Below are 19,534 nucleotides of genomic sequence, written 5' to 3'. Positions count from 1 at the left end.
GGTCAAGGCTGATTTGCATATGGCCATGTCTGAACTGGGGTGGTGTGGAGTGCAAAAAACGATGGATTTAGGCCCAGATCTCTGTACTGGGGTGAATGTATGACATTGTTCTGCATTCTGTCCATCAACTGTTGGTTTTGCATTTGTCACCCCGAGTGGGATGAGTATGCTCAGACGTGAGTCCCATGCTCTCCACACCATTGGAGTCAAGCTATCCTGGTTGAAGACGGCTGATAGCCAGAAACCGGTCCTAGGATGCTTGATTCCGGTCCAGGAAAGACATGGTTTGGCAGATCGGGCTGGACTGTTCCCATGAGGCACAGGGTCAAGGCTGATTTGCATATGGCCATGTCTGAACTGGGGTGGTGTGGAGTGCAGAAAACAATGGATTTAGGCCCAGATCTCTGTACTGGCGTGAATGTATGACAATGTTCTGCATTCTGTCCATCAACTGTTGTTTTTGCATTTGTCACCCCGAGTGGGATGGGTATGCTCAGACGTGAGTCCCATGCTCTCCACACCACTGGAGTCAAGCTATCCTCGCTGAAGACGGCTGATAGCCAGAAACCGGTCCTAGGATGCTTGATTCCGGTCCAGGAAAAACATGGCTTGGCAGTTTGGGCTGGACTGTTTCCATGTGGCACAGGGTCAAGGCTGATTTGCATATGGCCATGTCTGAACTGGGGTGGTGTGGAGTGCAAAAAAACGATGGATTTAGGCCCAGACCTTTGTACTGGGGTGAATGTATGACATTGTTCTGCATTCTGTCCATCAACTGTTTTTGCATTTGTCACCCCGAGTGGGATGGGTATGCTCAGACATGAGTCCCATGCTCTCCACACCACTGGAGTCAAGCTATCCTGGCTGAAGACGGCTGATAGCCAGAAACCGGTCCTAGGATGCTTGATTCCGGTCCAGGAAAGACATGGCATGACAGTTTGGGCTGGACTGTTCCCATGAGGCACAGGGTCAAGGCTGATTTGCATATGGCCATGTCTGAACTGGGGTGGTGTGGAGTGCAAAAAAACGATGGATTTAGGCCCACATCTCTGTACTGGGGTGAATGTATGACATTGTTCTGCATTCTGTCCATCAACTGTTGTTTTTGCATTTTGCTGTTTCTGTCATTGCATCCAAATATATGATACAAGTAACATCATACTTGCAACAAGTCAGGACTATTGGCTTTGTCAATAGTTGCTAGTTGCATAAGATAAAGAATCAGCAACTATGGCTTGTATATAATATTGAAAAAGCTTCCGCTTAGAGCCCTGGTGACACCACGACAATGTTGCTGCTCCAGAGTTTCAAAAAGAGAAGGGAAATCCAGAGAGAGAATGACTCTCTTTAAAGGATTTTCCTTCACCTACAACGCTACCCTGGCATGACGTCAAGTCATAACTTCGCCGCTCGTGAGGAGGGAACAGTGTGAGCACGCGCACATTCATGTGCCTGCTGTCACTGCAGTCCAGAAAAAAACGGCGCCTGTGCCAGGGCACAAAACAGAGCCCGATAGAGACCCGTTTCGAGCCCCGTTTAAAAAACTGCTGGTGCTCAGACCCGTCGAGACCCAGCCCCCTGAAAAGCCCTGCTGTTAACCCTGCTTGTACGATATCATACTGTGCTTGCTGTGTTTAATGAGCTTAAAATGTGTTGTTTCTACCTTCCTAGTTGTGGCCAAAATGTGTACAGATCAGACCAGGGCTAGTGTTTACTTTGAGAGAGAGTGAAATAGTTAGAACGTGTCTCTGCTGCATGAGAAAGAGACAGTTGAGACTTGCTCTACTCGCTGCAATTCTTGCTGTTGAAAATTATTCTATTTCAGTAGCATGGCACAGGCTGTGTAAACAGGTACTCTCCATATACAGCCAATGATATGTTTGCCCGCGGTGCTTTTATTGCTTTGTGCCATCCTTTGTAATCCGTGAGCTTTGATCTGGCCAGGAGCTCACTGACATACTGTGAACCTGCTTTAACCTCTGTCCAATGAAAGTGGGATTGGAGCTGATCCCATTTTTTGTTTAGGGGATGGAGTGAAAATGCAATAGATGTACAGGCGCAGCAGTGCACTTGTCATCGTTAGTCTCCTCAAATAATCAATGCCTTCTTCTTTAATTAAGAAATTAAATTTCTTCTAATTTATTTTGATTATTGTTTACTTAGATGACCAATGACTGCTACACAAAACGCTATTTTGAAGCACTGAGTTTTGTATCACCTCAGTCTATTATAGGTCTGTTACCTGGAGGAGTGTGGCTCACTGATTAGAGCGGCAGACCCTGATGCAGAGGTCTGGCCCGGGACCAGGGTTCAATTCCCGACGCGGCAGGATCCTGAGCCCAAAAATGTCCACGGACTCGATAATTCTCGCCTCAGTGCCTACTCTAATCATGGGGTCCCACGCTGCAACTTTGGGCAATAGCTTGCTTAATCTCCACTACGGCGGCCCACCCGCTGCGGGATGCCTGGCTTTCACCTTGGGGATGCCCAGTAGGGGTTATCTCACAGGGAAAAGCCAGGACGGGTTCCCAAGGCAAGCGCCTTGATGCCTTCGGGTGATACATGCACTATATAAGTCGCAATACATAAATTTTTGCCTACATTCGGTTAAGTACGAAAAAGGATTATAGAGTTGGTTTGCCATGCCCCTTCACTCTCTGTTAAGGTGGGACCATGTGAGGGCTAAATTTAGAATTCAGAACTGCTATGTTCTCAATTGAAATGAGTTTACTAATCTGACCCCCCCCCCCCCAGCAGTCTTCAAGCCACGCCCGAAGTCTCCCTGTAGTTCATCAGGCCCCCAGCTGATTGAGCTCTAAGCAGCAGGAACAAACAAACAAACAGGGTTGTGGAAGGGACTGCAACCCTAATCTGCTGCTGCACCACTCAGCAAGAACAAACACATATTAATTTTTTCACGGCACCTGGGCATTTAATTGTGACCATAGCCCTCCTTGCCTAAATTTTGCTTTAAAATTGCGATTCGCGAAATCGCGAAAAGCTGGGAGGTCTGTCTGTCAGTGTTTTTTTTCTGTGGTCTGGGGACCTCCAGAGGCCCACTAAGCCTACTCAGGGGGGCCGCAACTGCTTTGAAAATTAAATAGTATTAACAGAATACTAACATTTACATAAATAAAAAAGCAAAATGTACAGTTGAAAATATAAAAAGGTCTGTAAATGTGAAAGAATTTGAAATTGGAGGCTAAAAATTAATTCAGTATCCTCAGATGGAACTGTGGGAGCAATGCAAGTGCCTCAAATAGAATGAAGTATGGATGATGAGTGACCTCAAATGAATCTAGAAAGACTATTAGAATGTGAGTAATGACTCAGTGGGCGTCATCGGAATCTAATAATAGTTCACTGGGAGTCCCCGAATTCTAGCAAGGATTCAGTGGGGGTCCACAGAACTCAAAGGTTTAAGAACCACTGGTTCTTAAACTTTTGTGCGGAACTTTGTGCGGAATAGAGGAAAGATGAGGTCAGCAAGATCAAGGGGCGCTGTGAAATAGAATAAACAGCAGACAACGGCACCAGCAGCCTTTATAAAAAGTCCTTAAACACACATAAGTCGTAGGGACACTAATGCAGGGAGCTCCAGCAACCCTCTGGGGGTCAGAAGCTTGAGCCCATCTTGCACATGCTAAAGGCCGGCCCTGGTTACATGCATCTCAAACAGCAGAGGCGTCACTCGGTTTACAGGGATGTTACAGACACTCACATCAAATACTAAAACTGTCCCACATGTTGGAGGTGTGTTTTACAGACAGCAGAGCTATCAATTGGGTTGCACAGATGAGACTGACAGATAAAGTACTACTTTTCTTTGGGTTACAGAGATGCTATGCATATTCACCTCTGACCGCAGATTTACCCTTCAAGTTACACTAGGGATAAAGGTATGTGGGTAAAACTGCAATGTTATTCTTGAGCTTACGTCAATGGAATAAGCGTGCATCCCTTAGCTATATAAATGGGATTAGCCTTTAGTGAGCAAAGGGTACAGATACCATCCTCATTTTTACCTCCCCATCTACAAGTATGAGCATTAGTCTGTAATACCCCATATCTAAATTGCAAATATAAGGTTTTTGCTAATGGTGGTCTTATCTCAACCGTTTATGGATGAGATAAGACCACCATTAGCAAAAACCTTATATTTGCAATTTAGATATGGGGTATTACAGACTAATGCTCATACATGTAGATGGGGAGGTAAAAATGAGGATGGTATCTGTACCCTTTGCTCACTAAAGGCTAAGGAAGATGATGCCCATCTCTTATTTTTTTGCTCTGCTTATACGTTACCGAGACAGCTTGGGTAAAATCCCTATGTAAAAATATGGGTGTCAGGTCATATAAAGAGGCTGAGCGAAGGCGTCTCATTAAGTCTAATACCTCACAACTGGTGGTTTATTGCATAAGCAGGTTCTTATTCAATGTGTATCTTATCAGGAAACGTCTTGGATACAAATTGTAATACAATACTGGAATGTGTAGCTTTCATTCATAGCACTAAATAATGCAGAATGCACTGAGTTCACTTTATGTAAAAAATTGCGTGGTTTTAAAGATTTTAAACTTAGGCTTTTAATCTGGCTTTTTAACTAGGAAATAACCTTTTTGATTGTCTTATCTGGATTTTATATAATAATATATAATTACTTGTTACAGAATCAATTGTTATTCTGCCCGACTATATTAATTGTAACGTGCTCATGTGATCAATTGTTGTTAAGGATATTTTATTTATATATTTGTCTGTAAATGTTTTCTTGTCTGTACTTCCTGCTTTTATGGATATATTAGCCGAAATAAAGTTAAACTGAACTGAACTGAAATGAAATAGGTATGCACAGGGCTTTAAGTGGGCACCATCAGTTTTTTTAAGGGGGCCTCGAACTGGGTCTCTTACGAGCTCTGTTTTGTGCCCTGGCACAGGCGATCCATTTTTTTCTGAACTGCAGTGACAGCAGGCACATCGATGTGAGTTGTAGAGGAAGAGGAATCCTTTAAAGAGAGTAATTTTCTCTCTGGATTTCCCTTCTCTTTTTGAAAGTCAGGAGCAGCAACATTTTCTTGGTGTCACCAGGGCTGTAAGTGGAAGTTTTTTTAGATATTATATACAAGCCATAGTTGCTGCTTATTTATCTTAGGCAACTAGCAACCATGACAAAGCCAATAGTCCTGACTTGTAGGTATGATGATACTTGTTGTATCAAAAGCTGGACGCAATGACAGGAACAGCAAAATACAATTCGGGCGGCTCACTATGCTAAGCACAGATTTTTAGCTTACATGTTTTAAATAATAATAATAATAAATGAGTTTGTAAAGCGCCTGGTGACGCCTTCCCGGCGTGTCCCCGCGCTGTGGAGAGAGTAGCTGGATGCAGAGGCCAAAATCATAGGGTGTACAGGTGGGTTTTTAAGCTTTTCCTAAAACTGGTTTCTGTTTCAGCTAATCTGATGTGCGTGGGAAGGGTATTCCAGTGTTTGGCCGCCAGAGCGCGGAAAGAGCGACCACCCATCCTGGCCTTCTTTACGCGAGGAAAGCCACGCCCTTAATTGCATTGGCCACGCCCCTTTGCGAGACCCCACAGTTTTTTCATCCCACTTAAAGCCCTGAGTATGCACATCAGACAACAGAACTATTCATCAGTTTTTAAGACATTTTGCAGGTGTGCAGCTCTGCCAGCAGAGCTATCCCTTGAGTTCTACAGATGTTTAAGGCATGCACTCCAGGTAGCAAAGCCATTTCCCCGATTAGCTAGAATTTACAGGTATGCACCTCTGACACTGGAACTAATCTCTCGGTTACACTAATCAAATAGAAATGTCTATCAGGAAGGAAACCTATCCGTCAAGTTACAGAGATATAACAGACATGGTCCTCACATAGAAGAGGTATCATGGGTTACAGAAATGTTACAAACGTAGAGCTGTCAATCAATTCAATTCACTTCTTTATTAAGATTTAGATCTCGAATGAGGTCCATAAAAAGGTTGACAAATTACACTAAAATGGAATCACATTTTATCATAATATTGTAACATAAATACATATTTGAATCCTTGACCCACAATCATTCAAGTACATATATTGAGCATAGTTCTAAAAGACTAGGATACAGCACTAGAAAGCAAATGTTCCATTTGATGTCCAGAAAAAAACCTCCTAAAAATATAGTGCTAGAAGATATATAGACACAAACTTCAAATAAACAAAAGGAAACATATGCCCACTAGACAACCATAGAGCTAACTCCAGTAAAATACATACACATATTTAATTATAATTAAAAATTCTATGGATAAAACCAATTCATAATACATAGAAAGAAAAGTTACAATTTTGTGCAAATGTTCCAATTCTACTCACTCACAGCAGCAAGATTATGTACAAATTACTCCCCAAAAATTATAATCAATAACAATCTTAACGATAGTGTGCATCTAGATCCGGGGATTACGTTCCTTCTAATAACAATTACAGGGGCCCAAAAATGATGAACATACATCTAATGTTAGTCTCCCATGATTCCAGGAAGGAACTCCCCCTCACCTCCCACCCCCCCCCCCCCCCCCATAGCAGCAATCAGTATATATGTCACTCAGCTTAATTAAATATTCTAGATGTCTTGCGGCGCAAATATCAGTGCTATCCCTTAATTGTACAGACGGCATAGGAATATACTTCTGACAGCAGAGCTATCCATTAGGTTGCTAAGTTGTTACAGTCCAGCATATGGGAATTTAAAACTTTCTACAGGCCAGCACATTACACAACGCGGTACAAAAGGGGGTGGTGATGGACGGAGCATCTGAACCAATCAAACACTCACTCCCAGTCAACAGATCTGGGTTTAATCCATCACCGTTCTTTAGCCCACTCTGCCACCCCAGTTCAGACATGGCCATATGCAAATCAGTCTGGCCCTGTGCCTCATGGGAACAGTCCAGCTCGAACTGCCAAGTCATGCCTTCCCTGGACCGGAAACAAGCTTCCTAGGACCGGTTTCTGGCATTACAGCCGTCTTCAGCCAGGCTTGCTTGAATCCAGTGGCAAAGTGAGCAAGGGACTCACGACTGAGCATACCCTGCCAAATGATGGCGAACAAAGCGGTACAAAAGGGGGTGGTGATGGACGGAGCATCTGAACCAATCAAACACTCACACCCAGTCAACAGATCTGGCTTTAATCCATCACCGTTCTTTAGCCCACTCTGCCACCCCAGTTCAGACATGGCCATATGCAAATCAGTCTGACCCTGTGCCTCATGGGAACAAACCAGCCCGAACTGCCAAGCCATGCCTTCCCTGGACCGGAAACAAGCTTCCTAGGACCGGTTTCTGGCATTACAGCCGTCTTCAGCCCGGCTTGCTTGAATCTAGTGGCAAATTGAGCAAGGGACTCACGTCTGAGCATACCTTGCCAACTTATGGTGAACAAAGCGGTACAAAAGGGGGTGGTGATGGACGGAGCATCTGAACCAATCAAACACTCACACCCAGTCAACAGATCTGGGTTTAATCCATTACCGTTCTTTAGCCCACTCTGCCACCCCAGTTCAGACATGGCCATATGCAAATCAGTCTGACCCTGATGAATCCCAACTTCTCCACTTGATCAAATTGTGTGAATCTCAGCAATTGTTTTATTTCAATTTCCCTCCCTTTTCTTCATTATCACATATAAGGGGACCTCAAAATACATGACGTCTGGATGTTTGCTGTAAAAAAACATCTCCTGTGCTTGGATTTAATCACTAACGGCATTGTTGTCAGGGTGGAGGCAGGGGGAGAAAGCATGAAAGTTTCTAATTTAATGTTTGAAAACCATCACTTAAAAAAAATAATTCTGAATGCTCTGCTATATTTTGATTTACTAAGGTGAAATGGTTCTACAGGTCAATGAAATCCACTTTTTGAATTTTTAAAAGACTATCCTATTTTTACATGTTTGCTGTCTTTAAAAATTAACCAGTTCCCAAAGTTAATGGCCTAGTTACTTCCTTTTGTTTAACTGCAATTACCCTTTAAATAAGTGCTTGATGCATATGTAACTTTTTCTTATGTTAGTGCTCAGTCGAGTATACAGCAGCCCAGTGCTGCTACTGTTTAGGGGTCGCATGTAAAGGTCAGGAGGGCAGCATGTGGCCCCCGGGATGTACTTTGAGTATCACTGGTCTAGCCCATTTCAAAAATTGTGCTTGTTTCACTTACATGGAGAAACCAACTCACTCACATCATACATTTAAACAAGTATTGGCGATGCCCAGAGGAAATTTATGACACTGGAGACAAGAAGAGCCATCCTCTTGCATTGCTGGCCAGAAAACAGGAAGAGGTGTGCGGGGTGGCTGAGGAAAGACAGAGACCAGGAAAACAGTTCAAACTGACCCAGACATCGCACAGTATAATTGCAATTTTAAGAAAGCTGGATGAAAGAGCACGGAGCAGGGCATCAATGAAATCCTGAGTGAGTTACCATTTCCAGTCTCAAATAAACTGGATCAGGTTGCATTGGCCGTGAGATTGAGGAGGCGTTGACACATATGCAATCAGGTAAAACACCAGGAGCTAACTGTTTCCCTATGTAGCCATAAAAACCATTGGGCCCACTCCTGACTTGTTCCACACAATTAGAGATAAGGGAAAGCTTCCACCTGATATTACCTTCTCAATAATAGTGTGATCCCTAAAATAGATAAACCTAGAGACCTCTGTGCCTCGTATAGACTTATTTCACTCTTTAACACTTTTGGGTATCAGCACTACAAGGCTGAACCAGGGACCTCTGGGGTGCTCACTCACTCCCAATTCATGCATTTTGGACACTTCCTCCTTGATACCAGCTCTCTCCTTGTTAAATAGCCTCTACATTTTGTTTTTCACAGGCATACAGTCCTCTGTGTCAATGACATGGGTACACAAATGTGTAAGCCTCGAGGTGAGGGAGAACAGACAGACAAACCACTCAAATGGATGACAGTCAGTCTGCTGCTCTGAGGTCAGGGTAGTCTAGAGGTTGACACCTTCCCCTGACCAATCACGTTCCTTGGAAGATAGGAGGTCAGGGAGACGTTCACGGTCAGGGAGAGTTTCACTCTCTCCTTTCACCCCATCATCCGTCATTAGGAGCATGGCAACATCAGGCCTCTTATAGTGCAGTTTGAGGCGCTTTACATGGCGTACCCTTCAGAGGTTTCTGGAAGTCATTAGGTCCACCAAGTAGGAGACCTCTCCTTTACCTTATATGGCCCTGAACATAGTCTTGTAGGCCCTAGGCTCCACTGGCTCCATCACCCACACTTTCGGTCCAGGTTGGAACTTGACCAGAATGGCCTTCTGGTCATGCCAGAGTTTAATTACCTCCTGGCTGACTTCTAAGTTCACAGAAGCCTTCCTTCAAAACCATTGCATCTGATGTCCATGAGCCGGTATGTAGCTGACTACATCTTGGGAGGGGCTTCTTGGAAGCATGTTACCACCTCTTCCTTCACTAGATGGACAGTTTTTCTAATGTAGTGATCGCAGAAGTGCTCAAATGAGCTAAACCCTACTCCCTTCTGTGGTACTCCTCTGAAGGCAAAAAGAAGGCATGGCAAGAGAGTGGCTGTTAGAACTGGTGGTCTCAAGTTGGCAGAGGTAGGTACCATTGTCCAAGCAGGGACCCTTGCTTCTAGTCAGGGTAAGGGGGATACACACTTTAGATAACCCCTGCTCACTCTCTCTGTAGTTTGGCAGGTGCAAACAGGATTATCCCAAAGGCAATGTGTAAAGTATTGTTGCATGGATTCTGCGCAAACACAGAACTATGCGTAGGATTATGGGACCTTAGTATATAGGGACTGAGTCATTTCATTTTTCTTTATTCAATCAGGTTAAAAATTATCATAAAAGTACAAATAAATACTTCATCATAAAATTGTACAGATTTTTATTTGTAAAAAATTACATATACTTCAACATGATTCTAGAATACAAACATAGACGCATTAAAATCTTTAAAAAACAACAGAAATCATTTCATATACAATGCAAGCGAACCTCTTCCTCTTCCTTATACAGGCCCATAAGAATGACGCTACTGAGTAGCAAACCAAAGGGTCAGGTAATGATTCTAAAATGTAGAGTGCCACCCGACACAGCTTAAAATTCCCTTTCTTTAAAATTGGGTTTAAGTAGTCATTTCTTTAATTCTGATATAGCCTGCAGAATACAACTAAATGCAATTAAGTTGGGGATGACAGGTTATCACAAGGGCATGCATTAAGCTCGGAGTGATTATATGTTTTTTCCGGATACCCTAGCATAAGAGGGATCAAGTTAGTGCAGAACCTGAGTAATATAAATCTGTGTTGGGTCCTGTTTACATTCGCTACATAAGAGAACCCCCTTCTATTAATGGTGGATTGAGGCTGTATATTCGGACATCTCTACGCTTGTACTCAGACATTAGTAGGAACATGTTGGCAACCTTCTGCTTAGAGACCTTCTTACAGGTCAATGGATCTTTAAATAATTCATGGGGGCCAATATCCCTTAGCACTATCTCTACAAAACTAAGCCACCTAGACCTTTTCCACTTGTCCATGGTTAAGCAACTCCTTATTGTTGATTGAGTAAGTGGCACTGTATCTGTTCTCCATTTTGAGGGCCAAAGAAGGAGTGGGGCTGGTTGTATGTAATCTGAAATATAGGGCAAACCGCATTCTGCTCATACACAGAACTGTGCACAGAGACCGAGGACATCAGTGAATTGTGGTGGACCAAAAAACTCACCTCAGTACCTAGAACCCGTAACCGACTAGCATTAGTGTCACATTAGCTCTTCGTCCTGTAGCAAAGGTGCCAATGATTAGACAACCCAGAACATGCGACTTAGGATACTCTCAGGAATGGTGGGAATCAAGAACACTCTTTTATTATATTCTCATATCAGTCCACAACATAGGTAAAAAAAGAGACACGATAAAGTTTCAAATATTTATTTTAACGAGGTGCTCTAAGATGCAGTATTTTTGCGAGCATAAACAGGCATATGATTAGAAATAATAGGATCAGCATTGTTATAATTCCATAAAACACAAAAGGAGAAATCATACTATAATGATGGTGGAAACAGATACTTTAGTGCCTTGTATGCCACCCTCCCTAGCTAGGATCTATGTTTTATATAATATTAGAAGGCCTCTTAGGCTTGAAGGAAGTGAATCACATGAGGATCTGCAATAGCTCTCTGTCTCTCTGGAAACTGTTTTTCTCCAATTGTCTAAATCATGCACGCAGTGTGATATTAAAGACGCCTGAATTTCAGCTAGCGGCGGCTGCGTGTATGTTATGTCTAGAGCATGAACCGATCAGTCCAAACAACACCTAACATTGTTATGATAACCTTGGAGGCTTCAGCAGTCACTGTGCAGACTAAGGTTGAGATGTTAGTCAAGGGACTTTGAAAACAAGCCATCCTCATGTGAAGCAATTCACACAGCTTAACTTAAAACAACAGTTACATATAGTGTTGTGTGTAAAAGCAGCAAAAGGGTAAAATGGTTTTTAAACTTCTAATAAGCCTATGCTAACATAGGCCTTCACTACACCCTCCCTTGATCGGAACACGCACAGAACGGGGGGCAATTTGAAACGCAGAGTTCAAGTTCGAGTGAGACAGAACCAAGTTCAAATTATGCCAAACTGGACAATTGGATTAGTATTCGGAATTTATAAACACCCAAAAACAATTTCACTCAACACGAAGCAGGGGCTGTATAGTCTTCAAAGCACATAATGTGAATGGAGTAAAAAAAGAGATACAAAATCAGATAAAAAATCATGATTCACAAATGTGTTTGAAGTAGAAACCACTTCAATCCAAAAGTGTGTAAGCACAGTACGTTACAACTGCCTCCAAGAGGAAGTCATTGTTCTTATCCGAAAAAAAATTTCAGCCATCCAATTCAATAATGGGAAAGAACACACATGTTCTTCGATAGCACCATCAGAGGACAACTCAGGTGTTCTTTGAAATAACTGCGTGCTAGAAAGTCATGGGCTGCAGTCCATATGTTCCAATTACCTAGGTCTCCATGTGCTGCAGCGCAGGCCATTATTTCAATACCAGAACAGTCAAACTCATGAGCAACTAAGGGACTCATTAGTAGATCATAATCCGGGTCAGGAGACACCGTGTTGCAGAGACACAAATCCAGAGCCCATTCGAAATCGCAATCCAGGCAATGGAAGACAGGCTGCACGCATGTAAAATACGAGAACCAGAAAGATAATCCATGCGCCACACTTAAGGTAGCCCGTGGGAGCGCTCCATAATAAACAAGCATCCGATTACGAAGCTGGACCGGCCGGGGCAGGTGGTCTGGGGCACAGATTGTGCAGCCATTTTTGAGCAAGCAAATCAACAGCAGTATACCGGCAGCCAGGGCAAGAATTAATGGTAATCCGCCAAAGAGGCTGGAAAAAATAGAATGAAAAAATGCCGGGATAACACCAAATATAGGGGCTCATTACGATCGCGGTTTTCCCGCCGGGCCGGCGGAAGCCACCGCCGGCCCGGAGGATGCGGGAAAACCGCTGCGGACCCACCATAGACCCACCACCACATTAGGATGGCTGGTGGGTCTTGGTTTCAGTCCGCCGCTTTTCCGCCGCAGTCGGCTTACAACTGCGGCGGAAAAACTCTAATATGGTGGCGTGTCTCTCAGACACCGCCAGACATATTAGGATAGCTGTGAAAAGATGCTTTTCCGCAGCGGCTTCTCCGCCGAGGAAAAGCATGTGGATCTTTACCTTGGGGGCCCGTAGCGGGCCCCCTGGGTGAAGGGGGGTTGGGGGTGCACATGGGGGATACCCCTGGTACCCCATCATTTGTATGCAGAAATCGGCAGGCACCGCGCGGTGCCTGCCGCTTTCTGCATACAAATGCAATGTATGCATTTGTAACATTGCGGCGGGTGCAGCTTCAAGGTAGCCAGTGGGAGCGCTCCATAATAAACAAGCATCCGATTACGAAGCTGGACCAGCCGGGGCAGGTTGTCGTGGGGCACAAATTGTGCAGCCATTTTTGAGCAAGCAAATCAACAGCAGTATACCGGCAGCCAGGGTGAGAATTAATGGTAATCCGCCGAAGAGGCTGGAAAAAATAGAATGAAAAAATGCCGGGATAACACCAAATATAGGGGCTCATTACGATCGCGGTTTTCCCGCCGGGCCGGCGGAAGCCACCGCCGGCCCGGAGGATGCGGGAAAACCGCCGCGGACCCACCAAAGACCCACCAGCACATTAGGATGGCTGGCTTGTCTTGGTTTCAGTCCGCCGCTTATCCGCCGCGGTCGGCTTACAACTGCGGCGGAAAAGCTCTAATATGGTGGCGGAGTCTCTCAGATACCGCCAGACATATTAGGATGGCTGTGAAAAGATGCTTTTCCACAGCGGCTTCTCCGCCGAGGAAAAGCATGTGGATCTTCACCTCGGGGGCCCGTAGCGGGCCCCCTGGGTGAAGGGGGGGGGGGGTGCACATGGGGGATGCCCCTGGTACCCCCTGCATTTGTATGCAGAAATCAGCAGGCACCGCGCGGTGCCTGCCGCTTTCTGCATACAAATGCAATGTATGCATTTGTAACATTGCGGCGGGTGCAGCTTTAAGGTAGCCAATGGGAGCTCTCCATAATAAACAAGCATCCGATTACGAAGCTGGACCAGCCGGGGCAGGTTGTCGTGGGGCACAGATTGTGCAGCCATTTTTGAGCAAGCAAATCAACAGCAGTATACCGGCAGCCAGGGCGAAAATTAATGGTAATCCGCCGAAGAGGCTGGAAAAAATAGAATGAAAAAATGCCGGGATAACACCAAATATAGGGGCTCATTACGATCGCGGTTCTCCCGCCAGGCTGGCGGAAGCCACCGCCGGCCCGGAGGATGCGGGAAAACCGCTGCGGACCCACCAAAGACCCACCGCCACATTAGGATGGCTGGTGGATCTTGGTTTCAGTCCGCCGCTTTTCCGCCGCGGTCAGCTTACAACTGCGGCGGAAAAGCTCTAATACGGTGGCGGTGTCTCTCAGACACCGCCAGACATATTAGGATGGCTGTGAAAAGATGCTTTTCCGCAGCGGCTTCTCCGCCGAGGAAAAGCATGTGGATGTTGTTCACAATTGAATCTTAATACTCGTTAGGATTGATTTTAATAATCCACAAACTAGCCTTAAATTCCTAAAATACTGTCCCCCGCATTGTCTAGCTCGATATTGAAGCCTGCCTGCCCGCCCCGGTCCGACTCGGCAATTATTGCCGTAGAGCGGAGGGCGGACAGGTAAGAGCCAGACATACCAATTCTTACTTCCGCTAGAGCGGAGGTCAGCGCTCTAGTTGTCATCGTCTTCAGGGCTATTTAGACTGGTCTGACTACTGAGTGGCTGCGGTAGGGAGGCGGTGGCAGTGTCTCCCGACCCGCTGTTGATACGGAGGTAAAGTCTCTAGACTGCTTGTTTGTCCTGACTGCGAGGGCTGCGAGGAGCTAGGAAAGATAACGATACTTTGGCATTTTTTTTGTTCACAATTGAATCTTAATACACGTTAGGATTGATTTTAATAATCCACAAACTAGCCTTAAATTCCTAAAATACTCTCCCCCGCATTGTCTAGCTCGATATTGAAGCCTGCCCGCCCTGGTCCGACTCGGCAATTATTGCCGTAGAGCGGAGGGCGGACAGGTAAGAGCCAGGCATACCAATTCTTACTTCCGCTAGAGCGAAGGTCAGCGCTCTAGTCGTCACCGTCTTCAGGGCTATTTAGCCACGCCCCCCAACAAGCACGCAGTGGTTGCGCGCAGGGGGCGCCTTCGTGCGCGCCTAAGAAGCGCCGAAGAAAAGCCCGTCTGCGCCCGTCCGCGACAGAACGGGACAAGGGACATGGCGCTGGTCTCTGGATCATCTGAGACACAGGTTAGCCCCAATATATGCTACTCTAGAGAAAAGCTTCTTTGTCTGAACTCGAACCCAAACGCGACTTGCATACGAGATACATGGCCTAACTTTGAGGGCCCTTTCTCTTGTGCTAACTGCCACTTCCAGGCTATGAACACATGCCTAACTAGGGATGTCCCTATTGACGTGGGCTCTTTAGCCGTGACGAAACATTCTGTTCGGACCCCTCTCTCAACAGGAGTCGTTAGTGCACACAATATTAATCATGCTGCCAGGAAAGGACTCTCAGGAATTAAGTGTTTTTTATTGAATATACGCTCGCTACCTAAACATTACCAACAACTGTGGGATCTCATTCATTCAGACATGCCAGACATCTGCTTTCTCACAGAAACTTGGTTAAAACCCCACACTATCCCTGCAATTATGCTAGGGATCCCTGCTGGATATAAGATCCTACACCTAGATCGTTTGGTCAAAATTGGCAGTGGTGTGGCTGTTGTCTATAAAGAGAATTTAAAGGTTTCAGTGCTTGACCAATGTAGTAATGCCCAGATGGAAATAATGATTTTCAGATTTTCCTTTTTCCCTAAATCACAGTGGAAAGGGGCATTACTATATCGTCCACCTGGTTCATGTTCATGTTCAGACTTCTCCTTAACGCTCATGGAACTATTAGCCCCATATTTTAGAGCCAATGAAGATTTCATTCTCCTTGGAGATTTTAACATTCATACAGATGTATCAAACAATCCTGACACTATATCCTTACTTGGTGATTTATCCAGCTTAGGACTAAAAATTCAGAATAATGGCCCAACACATATGGGTGGCCATACATTGGACTTAATTTTCACTAACTGTCCCAAAATAACATGTTGCCCTCCCATTCTCATTAACTGGTCAGACCATTACATATTACCCTTTCAACTACTTGGCCCTCATTTACGATCTCAAAAATCCCTTCCAGCCATATGGAAACGAAAATGGCATAAAGTAACCCCAGAAAAACTACAGCAAATATGGCAAGAACCCATTTTCTCTTAAGAGGATAACATTGAACTAGGTTTAGCCAAGTTCAACAAAGCACTCTTAGAGGCCATTGATTTGCTTGCGCCATTAGAACTGCATAAACAATGTGCCAAACCAAAAACAGAAACATGGTACACAGAAGAATTAAGAGTTGAAAAACAAAAATGTAGAAGTTTGGAAAAAAAATGGAGGAAAACTCATACCCCAATTAGCAAAACTCTTTATTTTGAAGCTCAATCCAACTATTTCAAAAACATAAAGAAAGCTCGGAGGCATAAACTTGACTCACAAATCACAGAGGCAGGAAATTCCACTAGGGAACTTTTTAAAGTCTTACAATCCTTTGTTAAACCCACAGCCTGTGAAAGCCCAGACGATTTTAATCAAAACTTATGTGATGAGGTCTCTATGTTCTTCGAGAAAAAAATAGACTTAATCTATGAAAAAATTACTAAAACACCAAATAATAGAGATACCATCAATATTCCTAGCTTTGAGTCTTCCAATAGTGGAACAAGTAGACCCACTCTGACTACGATCCCTGAGATTAGCCTCACTGAAGTACATACGCTACTTAACCTAATTAAATCAGGTTCACCGACCGATTTATTACCTGCCAAGATGATTGCTCCTCTGGGTAGCATTTTGGCACCAAGCCTGAAAGCATTGATCAACCTTTCCCTCAAAGAAGGAATGATTTCCAAAGATTGGAAAAAGGCAGTAGTGACCCCAATTCGCAAAAACACTGCGTTACCATGGTCGGACCTTAATAACCTACGTCCTATATCCCTCCTACCCCACCTTAGTAAGATGACGGAGAGACACGTCAATTCTCACCTCTTTAAATTTATTGAGGCAGCGGCTGGTCTGGACCCTTCTCAATCTGGGTTCAGACCAAATCATAGCACAGAATCAGCTCTCCTCCCCGTGACCAATACCATCCGAATGGCACAGGATAGAGGAGGCTCTATGATTCTGGTGCTATTAGATTTATCCGCTGCCTTCGACACGGTATCTCATGACACCTTGATCAGTCGTCTGGAGGGAATAGGAGTGGAGGGAACTGCTCTATCATGGTTAAAAAGCTTCATCTCCAACCGATCCCAAAAGGTGCGCCTGGGCTCCCACTATTCCACCTCTAGGGCGCTCACTAAGGGGGTTCCATGGGGCTCATGCTTAAGCCCCACATTATTTAATGTGTATGTGGCCCCCTTGGCGAATGTGGTAAGGAAATATGGGTTCACACCAATATCCTATGCAGACGACACCCAACTGCTGTTCCCATTCCAAAATATGACTTCTGCGGTAAAGAATTCCTTTGCTGCTGGAATGAGAGCAATAGCTGGATGGATGACCTCCAACTGCCTACAATGCAATGTGGGTAAGACGGAGGTCATGCTCTTTGGAAACGCCCCACTCCTCTGGTCACCTGAGTGGTGGCCTCCAGAACTAGGCACAACTCTATGCCCAAAAGAAAAGTGTGAAAAATCTGGGTGTCAAGTTGGACCAATCACTGGTGCTCAAAGACCATGCCATTCAGGTACGGGAACCTGCATGAGAGTGATTGGCCTACTTAGAAGGGTTTTCCCATATTTAGCAGATCATCACCGGAGAACACTTGTGCAGACTCTAGTAATCAGCAGGCTCGATTACTGCAACGGTCTGCTTATATCTGCCAATGAAGAACAGTTGAGGAGGCTACAGGTTGTCCAAAACACAGCCGCTAGGCTGATCCTCAATGCCCTTGCTAGATCTTCCTCCCATCTCCTTCTTAACAAGCTACACTGGCTTCCCATACGCCAGAGAGTAAAATTTAAGATATGTTGTACCATTCACAAATGCTTGTATGGAATTGGCCCTAGGTATCTGACCGAAATCTTTCAACCCTACCAACCTGGAAGAACTCTAAGATCTGAAAACCAAGCTCTACTACAGATCCCTAGGATCAAAAGAGAAAGACAGGGAGGTCGAGCCCTTTCATTCAGAGGCCCCACTCTCTGGAACTCACTACCCTCCATTCTGAGATTAAACTCCAACCTCTCTACCTTTAGGAAATGTCTGAAGACGTATTTATTTCCCACCCAGTAATCCTAGCTATGTCACACAGACTTTCTGTCTTTGCCTACTTTCGGAACAACTAAGCGCGGAGATATCTCCTTGGAGATCGAATTCCTGCGCTATACAAGAACCAAAAATAAATAAATAAAATCTTCACCTCGGGGGCCCGTAGCGGCCCCCCTGGGTGAAGGGGGTGGTGGGGGGTGCACATGGGGGAAAACCCTGGTACCCCCTGCATTTGTATGCAGAAATCGGCAGGCACCACGCGGTGCCTGCCGCTTTCTGCATGCAAATGCAATGTATGCATTTGTAACATTGCGGCGGGTGTAGCTTCAAGCCGCACCCGTCGCAATGTTACAAATAGAAGATGTGACCGCCAGGGTGGCGGTCACATCCTAATTGCACAGGAGGGAACTCCGCAGCCCATGTGGACGTTCCCTCCTACTCAGGGCTCGCGGACGGACGCAAGTCCGTCCACGATCGTAATGAGCCCCATAGTTTGGAATGAAGTCACAAGGACAGAACTTACAATTTAAAAAAAAGTGCGCCAAGCCTGTGGTCGACGAGGCATTGAAGATAATGTGAATCAAGGCACTGAAATGCAGGGGGAGATCAGTATTCAAATGGGCATGCACCTTAGTGCGAGTGTTTGCCACATGAAGGACAAATGTTTCACGCGAAGAAGAAAGGGCGACTTCTATTTGAGACAATACAGCCCTTATTCGACTCATCTTGTTGAACTCTGCTTTCAAGGTCAGAATGGAAGGCCAGATGGATACATCGAGCTTACCATGTGGAGGAGGGAACAGCACATTTTTGCAACAGACTAAACATTGGGAAACAGTCACAATGTACGGTATCCTTGCCAGCATACCACAGCAGTCTTCATTATTTAAAAGCAAATAACTACAGTTTGCTAGCAACGTGAAAGTCAGAGTTATGGCCGGGACAGGATTTCCTTTTAAAATGCATGCTAAATTCGGGGTGTCAGAATTACAAGATCCATGCAATTGGATGTTCCTGCAAACTAATGAGTGATCAGGGGTGGAAGGTCAATCTTCACCTTTCAGATAAACTTCTTTACCCTCCCTCAGGCACCTATAGGTAAATGGCAAAGACCAAGCTTTATGGAGATAAGCGCTACCCAAAGGTTCATATCTGCCTATGGCATAGTATTTCATAGATTAATCAAATTTAAATAGCGGAAAAGTTAATGTTAATAACCCATGAATGAGCCATACAGCTGAATTAGATTCGGCAACAGAGAAAGGCAATGGTTCTAACTTTTTAATATGCAAAAGTGAATACGCAGCATCCTTCATAGACATGAATTGTTGTTTCACAGTCAGATTAAATGGAAAAATAGAGAAGAGGTATTCATGTAGTCTCAAGGTACTTTACCAGCCTTTAACGTTTGTAATGTCCAAGCAAATTGCATAATGGAACGGAATTGATTTTGACCATGATACAAAACAGACACTTCATCCTGTACGATATCA

The sequence above is a fragment of the Lissotriton vulgaris genome, chromosome 6 (assembly GCF_964263255.1).
Source record: "Lissotriton vulgaris chromosome 6, aLisVul1.2, whole genome shotgun sequence".
Classification (NCBI taxonomy): domain Eukaryota; kingdom Metazoa; phylum Chordata; class Amphibia; order Caudata; family Salamandridae; genus Lissotriton; species Lissotriton vulgaris.
Note: the sequence above shows the minus strand (reverse complement) of the source record.